The 21,012-nt window shown below is 43.1% G+C and overlaps 2 long non-coding RNA genes across 2 annotated transcripts; both read right to left on the reverse strand.

The window, feature by feature from the left end:
* Positions 1–1,637: 1,637 nt before the first annotated feature.
* LOC309654076 lies at positions 1,638–18,864 on the reverse strand. Its single transcript, XR_014259810.1, has 3 exons — positions 18,447–18,864; positions 9,403–9,490; positions 1,638–1,830 (listed from the first exon to the last, which is right to left on the reverse strand). It is a non-coding gene; the product is annotated as an uncharacterized lncRNA (long non-coding RNA).
* A 306-nt stretch (positions 18,865–19,170) lies between these two features.
* On the reverse strand, positions 19,171–20,954 carry LOC309654077. The gene is made up of 3 exons (XR_014259811.1): positions 20,859–20,954; positions 20,081–20,140; positions 19,171–19,926 (listed from the first exon to the last, which is right to left on the reverse strand). It is a non-coding gene; the product is annotated as an uncharacterized lncRNA (long non-coding RNA).
* Between the last annotated feature and the right edge of the window lie 58 nt (positions 20,955–21,012).

The following is a 21,012-nucleotide window of genomic DNA, read 5'->3' on the forward strand; positions in this document are numbered from 1 at the left end:
CATGCTGCGGAGCAACTAAGCTTGTGTGCCACAATTACTGAGCCTGCGCTCTAGAGCCCGCGAGCTACAACTACTGAACCCACGTGCCACAACTACTGAAGCCCGCGCGCCTAGAGCCTGTGCTCCACAACAAGAGAAGCCACCACAATGAGAAGCCCGCGCACTGCAACAAAGAGTAACCCCCACTGGACTCAACTAGAGAAAGCCCACGCACAGCAACGAAGACCCAATGCAGCCAAAAAAAAAAAAAAAGACATTAAAAAATAAAAATAGTTTTATAACTGAAAAAGGAGAACCTTAATAACATGAATGAGCATTGGAGCCTCACGAGTGGGGTGATATATCAGCTCCCTGGGAGTTTGGTGGTCTGAGTCAGTCCTATGACTCACTGAAGCGGCGACTTGACCTTCTGGACCTGACCCTCGACTGTGGTGTCAGCCCAAGACCCCATCTGAACAGCAGGCTGGCCTCTAGTAATTTTTTTGAGGTATTGCCCTTATAGTTAGGATTTGTGTTATGGCTGCATGATTACCTTGACATGACAATGGCATAACTGGCAGCGTTTTACAAAAAAAATTCCGAAAGATGAGAAACAGGAATAGGTGGCAGTGGAGCCCTGACCAATCCCAAAGATTTTACAAGTATGAGTATAAACAAACGATTTGCCACTGACATCTGAGCAGCTGTTACAAGTGGATGGAGGTAAGAAGACTTGAACCCAAAATAGAGTTTAGTCTTGCAGTATGAAGATAACAGGAGATTATGGGAAGAGAGCAGTTTGTTTTCCTGAAGAAAAGCGAACAAGGAAAGGGGTGCGAGGGAAACTGGTAGGTGGGGCTGGGCGTTGGCTGGGAGACATAGCAGATCCCTGGGACGTGCTTTCTCATACTTCACCTGCTCCTCTCCTCCACTCTGCGTATGACCTTTTGGGCTGGATGGGATGGATGTACCTTAGGCCCCGTCTGAGAAGCTTTATGTGTGTGGGATGCACGGCTGATGGAGATGGTGGTTCATTCTAATAGTGTGGCAGCAGGAGAAAGTTGGAAACAACTGCTCTGCATCTGACTGTTGAGAGTCCAACAAGCCTATATATTCCTTTGGATTCAGAGAATTCCCATGTATGCTGGAGGATGGAAAGATGCAGTAGGATTCCTGGCAAGCAGATGTACTCTATTTAACACCTGCCTGAAAGATAAAGGGAGGGATGGTGATCGGTTAACACTTTTCTGATAACCGCTTGTCTCCTGAACCAGATTTGTGTTCACCTAAGAACGACTGCAAGGCCATCTGTTGACTGCTCAGCCATGGTGGAGACTTCATTTGGAATGGACATCTACAAATGCACACATACATATATACGTATGCACCCCTCTTTGTCGTTCAACTGCTGCGGTGGCAGCATTCCCAAATGTCACCCCTGACAAATCTATCAGGGTGTTCATCAGATGCTGAAGAAGTCACAGGCAGGTAGCATCTCCAATTATTCAGTGAAGAAGGACTGCCTATGCGCAGAAGCTCTTAACTGTTTCCCCTAACAGATAAATGCTCCAAATCTTTTAACCAAACTAAATTACAAAGAAAAAGTGATCAAATTAGTTTTATAGTTCCACTTTTCCTGGCACACTGGTTTTACATACATTTCTGTAGCATCTGCTCTGCTCAGGGCTTTGGTGACCATACCATTCACTCAGGCTCAGGTTGAGTAGTGCCCCTACGAGCTGATTGGGGTCAGACTGCACCACTCCTAAATTTCCAGCTGTTTGCTTTCTCTCCCCTCTGGGAGATACGGAATGTGTGGGTTTTAGGGTGTTGGGACAGACCTTGAAAAACCTAATAAAATCAAACAAAAGGAAATAGACTTTGGTTTAACCGTGGTGCATGTTTTTTACACTCTGGTTTAATGTTTCCAGAGACCTGCTAAAGTATTTACTTAGCAAACAATGTTAGTCACCTAGAATAACTTTGTATAAACATCATTACTCAGTAATGTCTGAGATCCTTTTTTTAGTGGAGCTGCACACCCTGTTGATTTTTTTTAGTCCATTTCTTTTTTTTAAAAAAGATGTATTTATTTTTGGCTGCGTTGGGTCTTCGTTGCTGCGCGCGGGCTTTCTCTAGTTGCGCCGAGCAGGGGCTGCTCTTCGTTGTGGTGCGTGGGCTTCTCATTGTGGTGGCTTCTCGTTGCAGAGCACCGGCTCTAGGCGCGCGGGCTTCAGTAGTTGTGGCACGCGGGCTCAGTAGTTGTGGCTCAGTGGTTGTGGTGCATGGGCTTAGTTGCTCTGTGGCATGTGGGATCTTCGTGGACCACGGCTCAAACCCATGTCTCCTGCGTTGGCAGGTGGATTCTTTTTTTTTTTTTTTTAATAGATCTTTATTGGAGTATAATTGCTTCACAATACTGTGTTAGTTTCTGTTGCACAACAAAGTGAATCAGCCATATGCATACGCATGTCCCCATATCCGCTCCCTCTTGAGCCTCCGTCCCATCCTCCCTATCCCACCCCTCTAGGTCATCGCAAAGCACTGAGCCAATCTCCCTGTGCTATGCTGCTGCTTCCCACCAGCCAACTGTTTTACATTTGGTAGTGTATATATGTCGATGCTACTCTCACTTCACCCCAGCTTCACCCTCCCACCCCATGTCAAGTCCATTCTTTATGTCTGCCTTTGTACTCCTGCCCTGCAACTAGGTTCATCAGTACCTTATTTTTTTTTTAGATTCCATATATATGTGTTACCATACAGTATTTGTTTTTCTCTTTCTGACTTCACTCTGTATGACAGACTCTAGGTCCACCCACCTCACTACAAATAACTCAATTTTGTTTCTTTTTATGGCTGAGTAATATTCCATTGTATATATGTGCCACATCTTCTTTATCCATTCATCTGTCGATGGACACTTAGGTTGTTTCCATGTCCTGGCTATTGTAAATAGTGCTGCAGTGAACATTGGGGTACATGTCTCTTTTTGAATTATGGTTTTCTCAGGGTATATGCTCAGTAGTGGGATTGTTGGGTCGTATGGCAGTTCTATTTTTAGTTTTTTAAGGACCCTCCATACTGTTCTCCATAGTGGCTGTATCAATTTACGTTCCCACCAACAGTGCAAGAGGGTTCCCTTTTCTCCACACCCCCTCCAACATTTTTTGTTTCTAGATTTTTTGATAGTTATCAATCTATCAATCTAGATAGTTATTATCTAGATTTTGATAATGGCCATTCTGACCAGTGTGAGGTGATACCTCATTGTAGCTTTGATTTGCATTTTTCTAATAATTAGTGATGTTGAGCATCTTTTCATGTGCCTCTTGTCCATCTGTATGTCTTCCTTGGAGAAATGTCTATTTAGGTCTTCCACCCATTTTTTAACTGGATTGTTTGGGTTTTTTTGATATTGAGCTCCATGATCTGTTTGTATATTTTGGAAATTAATCCTGTCTGTTGTTTCATTTGCAAATATTTTCTCCCATTCTGAGGGTTGTCTTTTCGTCTTGTTTATGGTTTCCATTGCTGTGGAAAAGTTCTTAAGTTTAATTAAGTCAACTATACTCCAATGTAAAATAAAAATTAAAAAAAAATAAAGAATATCTACGTGTGAAAGAAAAAGCTACTAGAGAGCCCGCTCTATCCCAGTTGCTATAATTACATCTTCACGAGGGACAGTGAAGCAGAGCACCGATCTGAGAGTCAAAGAGCTGGGTTCTAGTGTCTTCTCTGCCACTTACTGTTGGTCAAACCACCCCATTTCCTTTTGCCTCCATTTCTCACCTGTAAAATGAGGGGGTAGGACTAGATGATCTCTAATTTCACTTACAGCTCTGGAAGTCTATGACCCATCTACCTGTCCCACAGTGTCTTTGTATGTTACCTACAAGTCTTCAGAAGGAACCAAAGACAATTTTGGGATAGTACCAAAGCTTTGAAGAAAGATAACAGAAACAACTCAAGCTTATTTATATTTGGATACCTTTTTTCCTCTCGAAGAGTTGATTGATTTTTCTGAAGAACAATCAATGCAGTGCTTTCCTTGGTTGGAAATGAATAGGCGGGCATTTAAGAAATAAGTTTCTAATTTGAGGACTTGGGACAGATATATTTGCTTGGCCTTGAGGTCCTTAAGTAGTGAGTCCCCCTCAGCAATGATAAATATTTCCATGAAATTAACCTTTCTACACACCCGTTCCCCACATCAAGAATACGCTAGGCCTTCCCTGGTGGTGCAGTGGTTAAGAATCCGCCTGCCAATGCAGGGGACATGGGTTCGAGCCCTGGTCCGGGAAGATCTCACATGCCGTGGAGCAACTAAGCCCACACGCCACAACTACTGAGCCCATGCACCTAGAGCCCGTGCTCTGCAACAAGAGAAGCCAGTGCAATGAGAAGCCCGTGCACCACTATTAAGAGAAGCCCCTGCTCGCCGCAACTAGAGAAAGCCCATGCACATCAACGAAGACCCAACGCAGCCAAAAATAAATTAATTAATTTAAAAAAAAGAATATGCTATATTTGATTACACAGGACACTCAACAATGAATGAGTTTTCCCTCTGGTGCTGCAAACCTGGGTCACTCTTTTGACATTCCTGAACTCTATTGACAAATGCCCTCTCCAAGCTAGAGAACCACAGGGCCTTTGCTGTAAGAGCAGCCCGTGGTAACGGACACAGCAAGAAGAGAAAGAGGTCATTGAAACAGAAACAATGACAGCAGCTAATGCTGAGAAGTAAATAAGAGCTTCTCTGTTCATCTGCCCTTGGAAACCAAAATAACTATCCTAAAAGAAAGGTGGGTGTTGTCGGAGGACGGGGACGGGAGAGCGGGAAGAGATGTGGGAGAAAACCTCATCAGCTCTGTCTTTCTTCTGCCCCAACAATAGGGATTGTTCATTCAGAGAGCTGGGATTTGGGAGCAGGGAGAGAGAGTGGGGAGGAGTGTGGACCTTGTTTTGGTTTGTAGACCTCATTTGTAGGCAGCTGTTGGTCAAAGGGGGATGTGGCATAGGTACTGACAAATGTTCACGTGTCACAGCTGGGTCGTAAAAAGGAGTGACTCCTCCGTAGCACTGGTTAGCGTCTGTGCATGCACGCCCTGTAGGGATTATTTGATCCCTCTCTGCCTCCCTCCCGGGCTGGGAGTTCCAGGAGCACAGCCATGCACTCCTCTGTCCGTGGAGCTGAGCTCGGTGCTGGCTTCTAGAGGAGGCGAAATCGACAGATGCTTAAGGACTCTTAATTGATTCAAACTGAAGGTAACTTGGAAAGATGCAGGGGGCAGCATGTCACTGACAGGTGATATCAGAGGCAGGTTTGGGTTGGGTTTTTCACTAAGTAGACCCTCTCCTATCTATGAATTAGGAAGTAGGGTCTTCACATCTGGCTATTTCCAGTGGCCAGTTTCCTGCGGCCAAATCGGAGCACTCTATGAAGAGTGGTCAGGAAATGGGGGGAGAGTCTTAAGCAGTAAGGCTGGGGTTTTGTTAAAAGAAAACCCCTTCCTCTCTTCGCAGCCAAAGCAATAGACGCATTCCTTTCAGAGGAACAGCTTCCCCTCATCCACTGCTATAAAATCTTAATGGGGAAAATATTCCAATCCATTTAGTACAGAAGCAGAGATGACAACACTCCTGTGATTGAAGGAAGCTGAGAAGACTAATTTTCTAGTATGCCGTGGTGTTGCTGTGTCTCAAAACCGATCCTCCCATAGTCTTGGAGGCTAACTTCCCAACTTTATGCTCTCCTGAGATCACTCTAATCTAAAGCCTATGAGTGGTTTTCTTACTCTGGGAGCAGAAAGAGGTTTACATTTGAAATTGCTGTCCATGCATCTCATCCAAGAGGCAACCCCCCGTCCTTTAATCCGCAAGAGCTGCAGAGTTCATTCCTTCCTGAGCCAAAGGAGTTGCCTTAAATGATTACCTTGATAAAGTAGAGCAGGAGATTTTATTTTATTTCATAGTTCCCTTCAGAGCAAACGAATCCTGGTGCAGCCAGAATCCCTTCCTTCAAGGTCTGAATCCCTCCAGCCCACCCAGGGATGTGTCTCTTCCCAGTCTGGGGCCCCCAGAAGCATCCTGGCGTCCTGGCCAGGCAGGTTTCGTAACTGTGTGGAGCCTATCTCTCTGGTATGATTAAAAACCGATAAAATACCAACATTATTCAGCACTTAACTAGGTATCAGACATCGTCCTGAGCTCTGTTCCTGTGAGGTAAGTGGTATAGCCATTTAGCACATGAAAAAACCAAAGTTAGATTATTAGGTAAATTGCACAGAGAGTATTCCCAGAATGGAGCTGTCTTAATTCTTACATTATGTAGGATGAAATTGAAGATCTAAGAGACTGTCATGGTCCCCAAATCACAGAGTACTCAGACTTGCTAATTCAGAGGGGTGAAGCCAAACTCAAAGCCAGGTTTTCAGATGCCAAACCTGGATCATTTTCACAACACTGTAGTTCCTGTAGCCAAAATCTAAATTTCCTTAAGAAAACCATAGGCATGAGAATCACTGTAAATCTCTTACTTCAAGAATGGATCTTTTCTTCCTCTTTCCTTCCTCCCCAGAGCTTGCATTTTCTCCACAAACTCCTTTTTTTTTTTAAATTTATTTATTTATTTATTTATTTGGCTGTGCCAGGTCTTAGTTGTGGCATGCAGGACCTAGTTCCCTGACCAGGGATTGAACCAGGGCCCCCTGCATTGGGAGTGCGCAGTCTTAACCACTGGACCACCAGGGAAGTCCCTCCACAAACATTTCTTATACAATTTTTAAAAATCTTGTATTAACCCTTTAGCTAGATACTTTGCCAGGCTCACTCCCATCTCTGAGACTTCTCTGGCACAGTGTTCCAACTGGGAGTTGCTACCAGGTCATTCTATCTTTCAGGGCCTTGTTTGCTGCCACCGTCTCCATGAAGCCCTCCTGACCACGCCAGCCCACACACCTCACAAGCAAGTCTCACACACAGTTTTTATAGGTAGTGTTGCCATCCAACACTTTCATCTCCTGTCCTCTTTCTCTCCCTACCTGAAGCAACTTCTACTCCGAGGCACATACTGTTGGCCAGAACCTAGGCATTCTGGCTATGACGGTTTTCTCCCAGTACATCTCAGAGCTGCCCTTTTGTAGTTTGTGTTTGTAAACTTGTAACTGTTCATTGACATTTGAGAACTGTTACCTGTCCTTGTTTAGGAAACCTCCCCACAGCCCTTGGGCACCCGGCTCACAATCTTCTCCAGCTAAACCCATATGCCTCCCTGTGGGACTTCAGCCTTTCGTGGAGGTGCTGTCCAGATACCTCAGCCTCCCCAGCTCCAGCGACCGCCACCTCCTATATAACCCTGTGGCCTCACCTTGGAGTTTATCATTGGAAACTCTTCGACCACCATAGGTCTTAAGTTCCGAATCCCACTCGGTGCACAGTGGCCATTGCTTCCTTTACTCTCATTCCCTGACAGATAGAAATCTACCCTTCAGCTTCCTCCAAACCTCGATGCCTTTGCTTCCTCCACTACCTGCGAGTCCTTCACTTCCTTCTGATCACATTTCCTCCCCCTTTCCCCAGCCTGGACTCCTCACAAACTTCTGTCTCACCAGCACCTCAGTCACCCGGCTCTCTTGTCCTCCCATCAAGCCCCCATCCCCACTTCCATCTGGAGATTCCATCCGACTGCCGAGTGAGGCTGTGTCACCACGACTGTGCAGACTGGCGCCTTACGAGCTTGTGGCTTCCGTTCTTACTTGGGCCCTTAATTTGGCTCTACAACCTTTTAGGGGTCTTGGTCAGCTTCCTCTCTCATTCTGCTCAACAGCTTCTGGAATCTTTCATCACTTTTCCCCAGCTTTCTACCAAATTCCCACTCTGCTTACCCAGCAGGTGATCTGACCTCCCTTCAGAGCAAACCAGCCCTGAATCACAGCACCCTGCCTCACTTTACTGGCTCACTCTGCAAGCTAAATCTGCCCTCATCCTCATTTCCTTCCAGTGTCGAGAAAAAGCTGTCCCTCTCTTCAAAGCTCAGCCAACCATCTGATCACCTGATCCCATTCTGTCTAACCCCCAACCCTAGGAAAATAGTTCCATCAAGCATCCTCGTTCTTATATTTTTGAACTTTGACCTTTCATTATCATTCCCTAACCCAATAGATATATTCAGATTCCTCAGAAACACACTCAGCTTCACCTCTCTGTCCTTCGGCTCTTCATTGCCAAACTTCTTGAAAATTAATTTACACAGGTATGCCATGCTTGTCTCCTCCTCCTTATTCCTTTTTTTTTTTTTTTTTTGGCCGAGCCGTGCAGCATGTGGGATCTTATTTCCCCAACCATGGTTCGAACCTGCCCCCCCTGCATTGGAAGTGCAGGGTTAACCACCACTGGACCACCAGGGGAGTCCCGCTCCTCCTCCTTATTCTTAAACACACCTCTGTGTAAGGTCTGTTCCCATCACTCAATGAAAAGGCCTTGGCAAAGGTCAGCGATGACCTCTGTATGAAGTGGTCTCTTCATTCCCATCCTCCCCAGCCTTCCTGTAATATTCGAGGTTGCTCTCCCACACTCTGCACCTTCTTCCCCATCTCTCATCAGTCCTGCTTTGTCCTCACCACTGGCTTCTCTTTCTTTGCTATTCTCACAAATAGCAGTTCACTAGAAGTCTATCCTGAGTCCTTTTCTTACCTTCCCTGGGCAACTGCTTCCACTGCCATGGATTTTACTAAATTGAACTACCACTAAGTTACTCTCTCCAGCCTAGACCTTTGCTGGGCTCCAGGCCTATATGCATATTTACCAAGTGTTGACTATACTGAATATGTCTTCAGTCCCTTCTCAGAAATGATGACCCATGTGATGGTGATGAAGATGACTAATATTTATGGACTCCGTGCTACATGCCAGACGCTGTTCTAAACTTCAGTCACCATAGAAATACCGTACGGGAGGTACTATCGTCCCCGTTTCACAAAAGTGGTAATAAACACAGTACGATTTAGTATCTCAGTAAGTGACACTGTTTTTCACCTGAATATCCAACCCAGGGACCCAGAAAGAATCCTGTACTTTTTATTTCTCCTCCTTCATTTTCAGTCAAGCATCAAATCCTGTTGGTTCTTCTATTTGAGTTCCTCTGGCTTTATCGTCTCCTCTCTAACACATCTTTTCCAGAATCTGTACCTTTGTCTTACTTCAGACCCTCCTCATCAATCGACCAGACTCTTAAAATGGTGCCCTGACTGCTCTTCTTGCCTTCAGTCTTACCTCTGTCTACCTGCAGTCCAATCATTCTCCACACCTCTTCTAGAGTGGTCCTTCTGAAATGCAAACTTGATCATATTATTACACTGCATAAAGCCAGTCAGTGACTCCCCTCACATGCTACTTCTGCTGGGCATGAAAGACACCCACCTACCTTCATGGGCTGCCCACTGCATGACATTTCATCTTCATCTCCCACCATTTCTCTACTTTCACTTCGGATATTCCAGACATCTCTCTGAGTGACAAATGCAAAAGCTTTTGCTCACACTATTTTCTCTGCCTGGGTTGCCCTCCTCCATTTCTTTGTCTAGTAAACTACTCATCCTTCAAAACTGTGCTCTCTAATATGTAGCCAGTAGCCACAGGAGGCTAATCTGAATTAAGATGTGCTGTACTGTAAGTATAAACACTGGATTTTGAAGACAGTGTGTGAAAAAAAGTATAAATGTCCCAGTAATTTTACATTGATTACCTATTGAAAAGATAATATTTTGGATATATTGGGTTAAGTAAAATGTTATTAAAATTTATTGTTTCTTTCTATGTGGCTATTAGAAAATTTAAATTTACACAAGTGGCTTGAATTCGTGGCATGCATTATATTTCTATTAGACAGTACTTCTTCAAAATCCTTACCCTGTAAACTTAACTGAAGAGGCAAAAGACTTGTACACTGAAAACTACAAAATGATGCTAAGAGAAATTAAAGAAGACACAAATAAATGGAAAAACATTCCATGTTCATGGACTGGAGAATTAATACTGTTAACATGTCAGTACTAACCAAAGTGATCTCCAGATTTAATGCAATCCCTATAAAAATCTCAGTGACATTTTTTGCAGAATCAGAAAAAAACACATCCTAAAATTCACATGGAATCTCACTGGACCCTACATAACTAAAATAATCTTGACAAAGAAGAATAAAGTTGGAGGTCTCATATTCTAGATTTCAAAACTTAATACAAGGTAACAGTAATCAAAACAATGTGGTACTGGCAAAAAGACAGACATATAGACCAATGGAATAAAATAGAAAGTCCAGAAATAAACCCTCAAGTATATGGTCAAATGATCTTCAGCAAGGATGCCAAAACCATTCAGTGGGGAAAGGAGAGTCTTTTCAGCAAATAGTGTTTAAAAAACTGGTATCCACATGCAAAAGAATGACATGGACCCTTACCATACACCATATACAAAAGTTAACTCAAAATGGATCAAAGACCTAAACATAAAAGATAAAAACTATAAAACTCTTAGAAGAAAACACAGGGAGAGAGCTTCATTGGATTTGGCAATGAGTTCTTGAATACGACAGCAAAAGTACAGGGAACAAAAGTAAAAATAGGTAAATTGGACTACATCAATATTTAAAACTTCTCAGCATCAAAAACACAACAGTAAAAAGGCAAAGTATGGAATCAGAGAAAATATGTGCAAACCATTTATCTAACAAGGGGTTAAGATCCAGAATATATAAAGAACTCCTGCAACTCAACAACAGAAAACCAAACAACATCTAATTTAAAAATGGGCAAAGACTAGAATAGACATTTCTCCAAAGATGACATGAAAAGCTGCTCAACATTGCTAATCATTAGGGAACTACAAATCAAAACCACAACGAGATATCACCTCACACCCATTAGGATGGCTGTAATCGAAAAAAATAAAAAAACAGAATATAACAAGTGTTAGTGAAGATGTGGAGAATTTGGAACTCTTGTGCACCGTTGGTGGGAATGTAAAATGGTGCAGCTGCTATGGGAAACAGTATAGAAGTTCCACAATAAAATTAAATATAGAATTACCATAAAATCCAGCAATCCTACTTCTAGGTATATATCCAAAACAATTGAAAGCAGATATAACAGTACATCCATGTTCACAGCAGCATTATTCACAATAGCCAAAAGGTGGAAGTAACCCGAGTGTCCATTGATGGAGTGGACAAGCAAAATGTAGTGTGTGTGTGTTTGTGTGTGTGTGTGTATATATATATATATATATATATATATATATATATATAGAGAGAGAGAGAGAGAGAGAGAGAGAGAGAGAGAGAGATGGAGAGAGAGAGAGAGAGAGGGAGAGAGAGAGAGAGAGGTATATTATTTGGCCTTAAAAAGGAAGGAGGGCTTCCCTGGTGGCGCAGTGGTTAAGAATCCGCCTGCCAATGCAGGGAACACGGGTTCGAGCCCTGGTCTGGGAAGATCCCACATGCCGCGGAGCAACTGGGCCCGTGAGCCACAACTACTGAGCCTGCGCGTCTGGAGCCTGTGCTCCACAACAAGAGAGGCCGCGATAGTGAGAGGCCCGCGCACCGTGATGAAGAGTGGCCCCCGCTTGCCTCAACTAGAGAAAGCCCTCGCACAGAAACGAAGACCCAACACAGCCAAAAATAATTAATTAATTAATTAATTAATTAATTTAAAAAAAAAAGGAAGGAAATTATGACGCATGCTACAATATAGATGAAACTTGAAGACATTATGCTAAGTGATGTAAACCAGTCACAAAAGGGCAAATACTATATTATGAGATATCCAGAGTAGTCAAACGCATAGAAACAGTGAGTACCACATGGCGGATGCCAGGGAGTAGGGAGACAGAGAAATGGAGAGTTGTTTGATGCGTATAGATTTTCAGCTTTGCAGGGTGAAAAAGTTCTGGAGATTGGTTACATATCCATGTGAATATATTTAACACTATTGAAGTGAACACTTAAAAATGATTAAGATGGTCATTGTTATGCGTATTTTACCACAATTTAAAATTTTTAAAAATCAAGTTCCAAAAAAAAGAAAGAGAGAAATTCAAGATGGCGGAGTAGAAGGACGTGCTCTCACTCCCTCTTGCGAGAGCACCAGAATCAAAACTGGCTGCTGGACAATCATTGACAGGAAGACCCTGGACTTCACCAAGGAGGATACCCCACGTCCAAGGACAGAGGAGAAGCCACAGTGAGATGGTAGGAGGGGCGCAATCAGAGTAAAATCAAATCCCATAACTGCTGGGTGGGTGACTCACAGACTGGCGAACACATACCACAGAAGTCCACCCACTGGAGTGAAGCTTCTGAGCCCCACCTCAGGCTTCCCAACCTGGGGGTCCGGCTACGGGAGGAGGAATTCCTAGAGAATCAGACTTTGAAGCCTAGTGGGAATTGATTGCAGGACTTTGACAGGACTGGGGGAAACAGAGATCCCACTCTTGGAGGGCACACACAAAGTAATGTGTGCATCGGGACCCAGGGGAAGGAGCAGTGACCCTGGGGGAGACTGAACCAGACCTACCTGCTGGTGTTGGGGGGTCTCCTGCAGAGGCGAGTGGTGGCTCTGTTTCACCGTGGGGATAAGGACACTGGCAGCCGAGGTTCTGGGAAGTTCTCCTTGGCGTGAGCCCTCCCAGAGTCTGCCATTAACCCCACCAAAGAGCACGGGTAGGCTCCAGTGTTGGGTTGCCTCAGGCAAAACAACCAACAGGGAGGGAACCCAGTCCCACCCATCAACAGTCAAGTGGATTAAGGTTTTACTGAGCTCTGATGCCACAGCAACAGGGAGGGAACCCAGCCCCACCCATCAACAGTCAAGTGGATTAAGGTTTTACTGAGCTCTGACCGCCACAGCAACAGTCAGCTCTACCCACCACCAGAGCCTCCCATCAAGCCTCTTGGATAGCCTCAACCACCAGAGGGCAGACAACAGAAGCAAGAAAAACTACAATCCTGCAGCCTGTGGACCAAAAACCACAGTTACAGAAAGATAGAGAAGATGAAAAGGCAGAGGGCTATGTACCAGATGAAGGAACAAGAAAAAACCCCAGAAAAACAACTAAATGAAGTGGAGATAGGCAACCTTCCAGAAAAAGAATTCAGAATAATGATAGTGAAGATGATCCAGGACCTCGGAATAAGAATGGAGGCAAAGATCGAGAAGATGCAAGAAATGATTAACAAAGACCTGGAAGAATTAAAGAACAAACAAACAGAGATGACCAATACAATAACTGAAATGAAAACTACACTAGAAGGAATCAATAGCAGAATAACTGAGGCAGAAGAAAGGATAAGTGACCTGGAAGACAGAATGGTGGAATTCACTGCTGCGGAACAGACTAAAGAAAAAAGAATGAAAAGAAATGAAGACAGCCTAAGAGACCTCTGGGACAACATTAAACGCAACAACATTCGCATTATAGGGGTCCCAGAAGGAGAAGAGAGAGAGAAAGGACCAGAGAAAATATTTGAAGAGATTATAGTCGAAAACTTCCCTAACATGAGAAAGGAAATAGCCACCCAAGTCCAGGAAGCGCAGAGAGTCCCATACAGGGATAAACCCAAGGAGAAACATGCCGAAACACATAGTAATCAAAGTGGCAAAAATTAAAGACAAAGAAAAATTATTGAAAGCAGCAAGGGAAAAACGACAAATAACATACAAGGGAACTCCCATAAGGTTAACAGCTGATTTCTCAGCAGAAACTCTGCAAGCCAGAAGGGAGTGGCATGATATACTTAATGTGATGAAAGGGAAGAACCTACAACCAAGATTACTCTACCCGGCAAGGATCACATTTAGATTTGATGGAGAAATCAAAAGCTTTACAGACAAGCAAAAGCTAAGAGAAGTCAGCACCACCAAACCAGCTCTACAACAAATGCTAAAGGAACTTCTCTAAGTGGGAAACACAAGAGAAGAAAAGGACCTACAAAAACAAACCCAAAACAATTAAGAAAATGGTCATAGGAACATACATATCGATAATTACCTTAAACGTGGATGGATTAAACGCCCCAACCAAAAGACATAGACTGGCTGAATGGATACAAAAACAAGACCCATATATATGCTGTCTACAAGAGACCCACGCTATTCCATGCAAATGGAAATCAAAAGAAAGCTGGAGTAGCTATACTCATATCAGATAAAATAGACTTTAAAATAAAGAATGTTACAAGAGACAAGGAAGGACACTACATAATGATCCAGGGATCAATCCAAGAAGAAGATATAACAATTATAAATATATATGCATCCAACATAGGAGCACCTCAATACATAAGGCAACTGCTAACAGCTATAAAAGAGGAAATCGACAGTAACACAATAATAGTGGGGGACTTTAACACTTCACTTACACCAATGGACAGATCATCCAAAATGAAAATAAATAAGGAAACAGAAGCTTTAAATGACACAATAGATCAGATAGATTTAATTGATATTTATAGGACATTCCATCCAAAAACAGCAGATTACACATTCTTCTCAAGTGCGCATGGAACATTCTCCAGGATAGATCACATCTTGGGTCACAAATCAAGCCTCAGTAAATTTAAGAAAATTGAAATCATACCAAGCATCTTTTCTGACCACAGCGCTATGAGATTAGAAATGAATTACAGGGAAAAAAACGTAAAAAAGACAAACACATGGAGACTAAACAATACGTTACTAAATAACCAAGAGATCACTGAAGAAATCAAAGAGGAAATAAAAAAATACCTAGAGACAAATGACAATGAAAACACAACGACCCAAAACCTATGGGATGCAGCAAAAGCGGTTCTAAGAGGGAAGTTTATAGCTATACAAGCCTACCTAAAGAAACAAGAAAAATCTCAAGTAAACAATCTAACCTTACACCTAAAGAAACTAGAGAAAGAAGAACAAACAAAACCCAAAGTTAGCGGAAGGAAAGAAATCATAAAGATCAGAGCAGAAATAAATGAAATAGAAACAAAGAAAACAATAGCAAAGATCAATAAAACTAAAAGTTGGTTCTTTGAGAAGATAAACAAAATTGATAAGCCATTAGCCAGACTCATCAAGAAAAAGAGGGAGAGGACTCAAATCAATAAAATCAGAAATGAAAAAGGAGAAGTTACAACAGACACCGCAGAAATACAAAACATCCTAAGAGACTACTATAAGCAACTTTATGCCAATAAAATGGACAACCTGGAAGAAATGGACAAATTCTTAGAAAGGTATAACCTTCCAAGACTGAATCAGGAAGAAACAGAAAATATGAACAGACCAATCACAAGTAATGAAATTGAAACTGTGATTAAAAATCTTCCAACAAACAAAAGTCCAGGACCAGATGGCTTCACAGGTGAATTCTATCAAACATTTAGAGAAGAGCTAACACCCATCCTTCTCAAACTCTTCCAAAAAATTGCAGAGGAAGGAACACTCCCAAACTCATTCTATGAGGCCACCATCACCCTGATACCAAAACCAGACAAAGATACTACAAAAAAAAGAAAATTACAGACCAATATCACTGATGAATATAGATGCAAAAATCCTCAACAAAATACTAGCAAACAGAATCCAACAACACGTTAAAAGGATCATACACCACGATCAAGTGGGATTTATCCCAGGGATGCAAGGATTCTTCAATATACGCAAATCAATCAATGTGATACACCATATTAACAAATTGAAGAATAAAAACCATATGATCATCTCAATAGATGCAGAAAAAGCTTTTGACAAAATTCAACACCCATTTCTGATAAAAACTCTCCAGAAAGTGGGCATAGAGGGAACCTACCTCAACAGAATAAAGGCCATATATGACAAACCCACAGCAAACATCATTCTCAATGGTGAAAAACTGAGAGCATTTCCTCTAAGATCAGGAACGAGACAAGGATGTCCACTCTCACCACTATTATTCAACATAGTTCTGGAAGTCCTAGCCACGGCAATCAGAGAAGAAAAAGAAATAAAAGGAATACAAATTGGAAAAGAGGAAGTAAAACTGTCACTGTTTGCAGATGACATGATACTATACATAGAGAATCCTAAAACTGCCACCAGAAAACTGCTAGAGGTAATTAATGAATATGGTAAAGTTGCAGGATACAAAATTAATGCACAGAAATCTCTTGCATTCCTATACACTAATGATGAAAAATCTGAAAGAGAAATTATGGAAGCACTCCCATTTACCATTGCAACAAAAAGAATAAAATACCTAGGAATAAACCTACCTAGGGAGACAAAAGACCTGTATGCAGAAAACTATAAGACACTGATGAAAGAAATTAAAGATGATACCAACAGATGGAGAGATATACCATGTTCTTGGATTGGAAGAATCAACATTGTGAAAATGAGTATACTACCCAAAGCAATCTACAGATTCAATGCAATCCCTATCAAATTACCAATGGCAGTTTTTACGGAGCTAGAACAAATCATCTTAAAATTTGTATGGAGACACAAAAGACCCCGAATAGCCAAAGCAGTCTTGAGGGAAAAAAATGGAGCTGGAGGAATCAGACTCCCTGACTTCAGACTATACTACAAAGCTACAGTAATCAAGACAATATGGTACTGGCACAAAAACAGAAACATAGATCAATGGAACAAGATAGAAAGCCCAGAGATTAACCCACGCACCTATGGTCAACTAATCTATGACAAAGGAGGCAAAGATATACAATGGAGAAAAGACAGTCTCTTCAATAAGTGGTGCTGGGAAAACTGGACAGCTACATGTAAAAGAATGAAATTAGAATACTCCCTAACACCATACACAAAAATAAACTCAAAATGGATTAGAGACCTAAATATAAGACTGGACACTATAAAACTCTCAGAGGAAAACATAGGAAGAACACTCTTTGACATAAATCACAGCAAGATCTTTTTTGATCCACCTCCTAGAGTAATGGAAATAAAAACAAAAATAAACAAGTGGGACCTAATGAAACTTCAAAGCTTTTGCACAGCAAAGGAAACCATAAACAAGACGAAAAGACAACCCTCAGAATGGGAGAAAATATTTGCAAATGAATCAACGGACAAAGGATTAATCTCCAAAATATATAAACAGCTCATTCAGCTCAATATCAAAGAAACAAACACCCCAATCCAAAAATGGGCAGAAGACCTAAATAGACATTTCTCCAAAGAAGACATACAGACGGCCACGAAGCACATGAAAAGATGCTCAACATCACTAATTATTAGAGAAATGCAAATCAAAACTACAATGAGGTATCACCTCACTCCTGTTAGAATGGGCATCATCAGAAAATCTACAAACAACAAATGCTGGAGAGGGTGTGGAGAAAAGGGAACCCTCTTGCACTGTTGGTGGGAATGTAAATTGATACAGGCACTATGGAGAACAATATGGAGGTTCCTTAAAAAACTAAAAATAGAATTACCATATGACCCAGCAATCCCACTACTGGGCATATACCCAGAGAAAACCGTAATTCAAAAAGACACATGCACCCGAATGTTCATTGCAGCACTATTTACAATAGCCAGGTCATGGAAGCAACCTAAATGCCCATCAACAGACGAATGGATAAAGAAGATGTGGTACATATATACAATGGAATATTACTCAGCCATAAAAAGGAACGAAATTGAGTCATTTGTTGAGACGTGGATGGATCTAGAGACTGTCATACAGAGTGAGGTAAGTCAGAAAGAGAAAAACAAATATCATATATTAATGCATGTATGTGGAACCTAGAAAAATGGTACAGATGAGCCAGTTTGCAGGGCAGAAGTTGAGACACAGATGTAGAGAATGGACATATGGACACCAAGGGGGGAAAACTGTGGTGAGGTGGGGATGGTGGTGTGCTGAATTGGGCGATTGGGATTGACCTGTATACACTGATGTGTAAAAAATTGATGCCTAATAAGAACCTGCAGTATAAAAAAGCAAACAAAACAACTAATACTAAACTTTCATTGGGTTATTTGTATGGAAATATGTTAATATAAATGTTTCAGACATTACATGAAATTTCTAAAAATCTTATATTTGTATTTGTATGGAAATATGTATGGAAATATGTTAATATAAATGTTTCAGACATTACATGAAAAAAAAAAAAAAAAGAAAGAAAAAAAAAAAACCCTTATCCAGATATCACCCGCCTCCTCCCCTCTAGTGTGAATTAACTACTCCTTTCTTCATGGCCCCACTTAATTCCTGCACATACGTCTAATAGGTCTTCTCACATTTTTGGTAATTCTTTGTTTGACAGGATAAGGGTTACTGTCCCATGAGTGAGATGAATACCCATCCACTTCTAGGGTCTTGACCAGAAGCTAAGAAAATATACTAGGGTCTTTAGTAAGGTGGAGAAAAGAGACAGTAGCCCTGACGGCATAATATGCCACAGGGGATATTCAAGACTATACCTTGTATGTGTAGAGGTGTCACTCTGAGGCTAGATCTGGAGGGGCTAATGTCCTTCAGCCATCCTTCTGTAAGCAGCATCTGAAAGGCCTGAAGAGCACGTCCTCCCACCTCCAACAGATGAAAACATCTCCTTCTCTATCATGAGTCCAACCAACTGAAATGATTGGCCACACCCAGTCTGACCTGTTGGGAGGAAGAGAGGAAGATATTCATTTAAGATAGAGCCAAGATGAAGTAGCTTATGTAACAGATAAGGTACTCTGGGGCCACATAAAGAACTGTTTTGCTGCCTCCCCTGAACTCTTTGTATGTACACTTGATGCCTAACAAGAATTTATTTATTTATTTTTTTCTGATAACGGACTGGACCTTCCTGCCCTTCCCAGTTCATAGCCAAGAGGTAACACTTGTTTGATCTGTCTTTCCTCCTAGATGAGGAGCTCCTTTAGGGCATGGACCACACCTTATTCGTCCTCGTATCCCCAGTGTGCACCAGTGCTGGCACATAGCAGGACTGGTGCACACAGCCTGCCCAACAAATGACTGAATGGTTAGAGTGAGGGTGTGGTGAGTCATTACAATAACCCAGAGAGAGGCTTTTGACAGAGCAACTACTCCACCCCTAGAGAAAGGACAGTCTGAATAGAGAACCACAGGGAAGATGTGGGTCTGGTGGCTGTGGGGAGCAGAGGGGGCATGAGAAGAAAAAGTGGTTCATTATAAAGCCAAGGTTGAGCAGGCTGATGAAGTTTATGCCCTCAAGTCTCATGTTCTGTTGTCTCACTGGTCTAATGACAGGGCCGGCGTTTATCTGGGCGCCGGGCAAGTGTCCCTTCATTCTATAATTTCAGCTCCAACTGAAGCAACACCGTAACACTGGCTCAGTGGCCACCATTCCACAAGCCACATACGTTGCTTCAGTTTTAAATTAGGTATTGTTTTTTCTGGCTGATTGGACTGATTCTGGTCTACTAACAATGAGATGCTCATGTATGGTCCTTTCATGTAGTCAATCCTTGGTAATGTTTTTCCCTCTCCTGTGACGCTGGAAAGGATTCCTAACAAGTTGATCCAAAAATCAGCTTTCTTTGTCAACATAATGGTATCCTTTCAAACTCACATTTATAGACTTTGCAAGCTGGAAAGAAGAATAAAGCTTAGATCCTGGTAAGGAAATCTGTCCCCAGAGGACTGAGTTGGGTCACAGTGAATTAGAAGTAGAATCCAGAGCCCCTAGCTTCCATTCCTGGCCCCTGTCCTTCTGCTATCAGCCGCAGGTGCAGCCACAGCTGCTTGGGACACGGCCAGCTCACCCTCCTCTACACTTCTGTGCGATCAGGGCTCCCTCTGGATAGCTCTAAATTATCTGCGTTGGGAGAGGAGGAATGAGCAGACACGATTCTTCTGAGGTTAAGTTTCCTTGGAACGTTCTGGGTGATGTTTTTCTAAAGCTCCATCTCAACGGTGCTGACTTCGAGGCTTAGGAGACAGTCCAGAAACGCACTGGTTAGCGGAGAATTTGCCACAAACAGCTGCGTGGCCGATGGGCCGCGCAGTGGCGGCGCACTACTGTATACTAACCAGCCCCCAAACCATTTATTCATCATCTAATAGGCATTATTTGAGCACCTACTGTGTGTCTGGCTGCAAGCTGTCCAATAAGGAGTTGAGCGGCTCAGGGCTTTGTGACCACCTAGAGGGGTGGGATAGGGAGGGTGGGAGGGAGACGCAAGAGGGAGGGGATATGGGGATATATGTATACATATAGCTGATTCACTTTGTTATACAGCAGCAACTGACACACCACATTGTAAAACAATTATACTCCAATAAAGGTGTTTTATAAAAAAAAAAAAAAGAGTTGAGCGGCTGCCTGCAACACCACCCCCTCCCCCCCCCCCCCCTGCCCCGGCCAGGCCCAAGGAGCCATAGGAACCTGGAGACACAGGGACTTGTGATTCTCAACTCAGATCTGGCCTTAGCTTGTGTTGCGACCTGGGGCAAGTATTGTAAATCCTCCAGCCCGTAGCTTCAAAGCAAAAAGAAGTCTTTTCAAAAGGGAAGGGTATTTCTGGGAACCGGAGAAACACACAACAACAGCTGCAGAAGTGCTGTGAGCCCCTTTGCAGGCTCCCTGACCCGGGAGCCACCGCTCACCCACCCGCGGGCGGAGGCTGCACGCTGCCTGCCGAGCAGGCTGCCCCGTCCGGCCCCGGGGAGCCCGGGCAGCGGAGGCCCAGGGGGCGCCTTTCTCTTTAAGAGCCCCGCAGGCGATCCTGATTGGCTGTAGCTATGCGGGTCTTTCTTCCCAGCTCCCTCCCTCGGAGCGCTCCCACCCCCGCCGCTTTCTCGGCTTTTTCCACGCCCCCTCCCCCCACCCCCCTGCGTCCCCTCCAGCCCCTGGCGCTCACCTCCAGTTCCTCGCCGCAGAGTTCAGCCCCGGCAGCGGTAGGGGCGACTCGCTAGCAGTAGATGCCGGGCGCCAAGATTTGCATCCTTAAGCCGCGCTGAACGCCAGAAGAAGAGAGAAGGAAGCAGAGAAGCCCGGGGAAGGCGGGGACGGGA

The sequence above is a fragment of the Balaenoptera physalus genome, assembly GCF_965194825.1.
Source record: "Balaenoptera physalus genome assembly, contig: HAP1_SCAFFOLD_1872, whole genome shotgun sequence".
NCBI lineage: Eukaryota > Metazoa > Chordata > Mammalia > Artiodactyla > Balaenopteridae > Balaenoptera > Balaenoptera physalus.